General features: G+C 41.4%; 1 pseudogene across 1 annotated transcript; it reads left to right on the forward strand.

The window, feature by feature from the left end:
• The first annotated feature begins 315 nt into the window (after window positions 1-315).
• On the forward strand, window positions 316-2,119 carry LOC307066036 (synaptobrevin homolog YKT6-like; annotated as a pseudogene). The gene has a single exon. The product of its transcript is annotated as a synaptobrevin homolog YKT6-like (transcript).
• Window positions 2,120-2,427: the final 308 nt, after the last annotated feature.

Below are 2,427 nucleotides of genomic sequence, written 5' to 3' on the forward strand. Positions count from 1 at the left end.
TAACATTTGGATTCCCTTCCTATTTACTTTTCTGTATATTTTAAAATTATTTTCTTAGTGGTTACCCTGGAAATTACAGTTTATTAGTTTATATTAAAGTAATATCTGAGTTCCAGTTCATACTCACTTAGCTTTAACAGCATATAACAATTGCTCTTATACTGTCCCCCTTTATATTGTTATTGTCAAAAATTACTTCTTTATACATTTTGCACTCAGTAACAGATTTACAATTACTGTTTTACACATTTGTCTCTTAAGTTGCATAGGAAAAAATGAGTTAAAAATCGAAAATACAATAATACTGGCTTTTAGGTATGCCTATATAGTTACATTACCACTGTTCTTTATTTGTTCCCATGGCTTTGAGGTACTGCTGTTATCCTTTCATTTCAGTCTAAAGAACTCCATTTAATATTTCATGTAGGATAAGTGAGTCAGCATGAACTCCTTCAGTTTTTGTTTATGTAGGCATCTCTAAATTTCACTATCAGTTTTAAGGCATACTTTCCCTAATAATGAATTCCTGGTAGTTTTTTTTTTTAACCTTCAAACTTTAAATATATCATCAGACTCCTTCCTGGCCTCCAGTTTCTGATGAGTAATAGGCTGTTAATCTTATTGAGGATCCCTGTACACGAGAAGTCGTTTCTGTTTGCTACTTTCCCCATTCTCTTTTTGTCTTTTAACAGTTGGTTATGTGTGTTGCCCAGGCTCTCCATGTGTTTATCCACTTGAAATTTGTTGAGTTTCCTACATTTGTAGTTTTTAAATAAATTTATGAGGTTTTCAGCTATTTCCTCAAATATTCTTTCTGCCCATTCTCCTTTCCTTCTGTGACCCCTATTATATGTATACTGGTATTCTTTTTTTTTTTTTTTAACAAATGTTTGTCAAGTTCTCATTTTGTGCCCATATTGTTTAATTAAGAATCACCATGTGCATCTTCTTTTACTTTTTTATTTTTTGGCTGTGCCACACGGCATTCGGGGATCTAGTTCCCTGACCAGGGATCAAACCTGTGTCCCCTGTATTGGAAGTGCGGAGTCTTAACCACTGGACTGCCAGGGAAGTCCCCTATACTAGTATTCTTGAGAGTGCCCCAAAGGTTTCTTAGTCTCTGTTCATTGTTCTTTTTTCTACCTTTCTTCTGCTCAGAGTGGATAATTCCAAGTAATGTATGTTTAAGTTCACTGACTCTTTATTCTGATTGTCAATCTGTTGTCAAAACCCTGTAATAAATTTTCAATTTCAGCTATGGTAGTTTTGGGCTCCAGAATGTCTTTTTCTTCTCTTTTCTATAATTTGTCTCTTTATTGATATTTTCTATTTGTTGAAACATTGTTCTCCCACTTTGCTTTAGTTCTTTGTTCATGGTTTCCCGTAGCTCTCGGAGTATGTTTAAAACAGTTGATTTAAAATCTTTTCTTAGGAGCCGGTGGTGGTCTGGGGGGCGGCGCCACGCTGCTCCCTGCGAGCTGGTCCCGTGGCCAGGTGGGTAGCCAGCCTGAGGGCGCGGCACCATGAAGCTGTACAGCCTCAGCGTCCTGTACAAAGGCTATGCCAAGGCGGTGCTGCTCAAAGCCACGTACGATGTGTTCTCCTTCAGCTTCTTCCAGAGGTCCAGCGTTCAGGAATTCACGACCTTCACAAGTCAGCTGACTGTGGAGCGCTCCTCGAAAGGCAGCAGAGCTTCTATCAAAGAACAAGAATATCTGTGCTATGTCTACGTGAGAAACGACAGTCTGGTGGGAGTAGTCATTGCTGACAGTGAATACTCATCCCAGGTGGCGTTTACCTTGCTGGAGAAGGTACTAGATGAATTCTCCAAGCAGGTCGACAGGATAGACTGGCCAGTTGGATCCCTGGTACCATCCAGTACGCAGGCCTGGATGGTCACCTCAGTAGATACCAGAACCCCTGAGAAGCTGACCCCATGACTAAAGTGCAGGCTGAACTAGATGAGACCAAAATCATCCTGCACAACACCATGGAGTTTTTGTTAGAGCGTGGCAGGAAGCTAGATGACCTGGTGTCCAAGTCTGAAGTGCTGGGAATACAGTCTAAAGCCTTCTATAAAACGGCCCGGAAGCAAAACTCATGCTGTGCGATCATGTGATAGCAGCTGGCAGAGGCCCCTGCGCTGGAACATCACCATCATTCACATCACAACTGCGGCCACCAGGGAGCAGGGCCGCTGTGGAACGACCCGAGTAGGACAGACTCAACTTTGGCTTTGGAGCTCATGGGAGGAACTGAAGGGCGGAAGAGACCTGGGGGTGGGGAGGGAACATTCAGATTCACATGTCTAGTAATTTGAGGTCCCCTAAAAGTGTATTTTGGGGCCGAATGAAACCATAAAGCTCAGTGACTCCCGTAAAAAAAAAAAAAAAAAACTTTACTTAGTACGCAATGTCTGTTCTTCCT

Source organism: Hyperoodon ampullatus (assembly GCF_949752795.1).
Source record: "Hyperoodon ampullatus genome assembly, chromosome: 18".
In the NCBI taxonomy this organism is placed as follows: Eukaryota; Metazoa; Chordata; class Mammalia; order Artiodactyla; family Ziphiidae; genus Hyperoodon; species Hyperoodon ampullatus.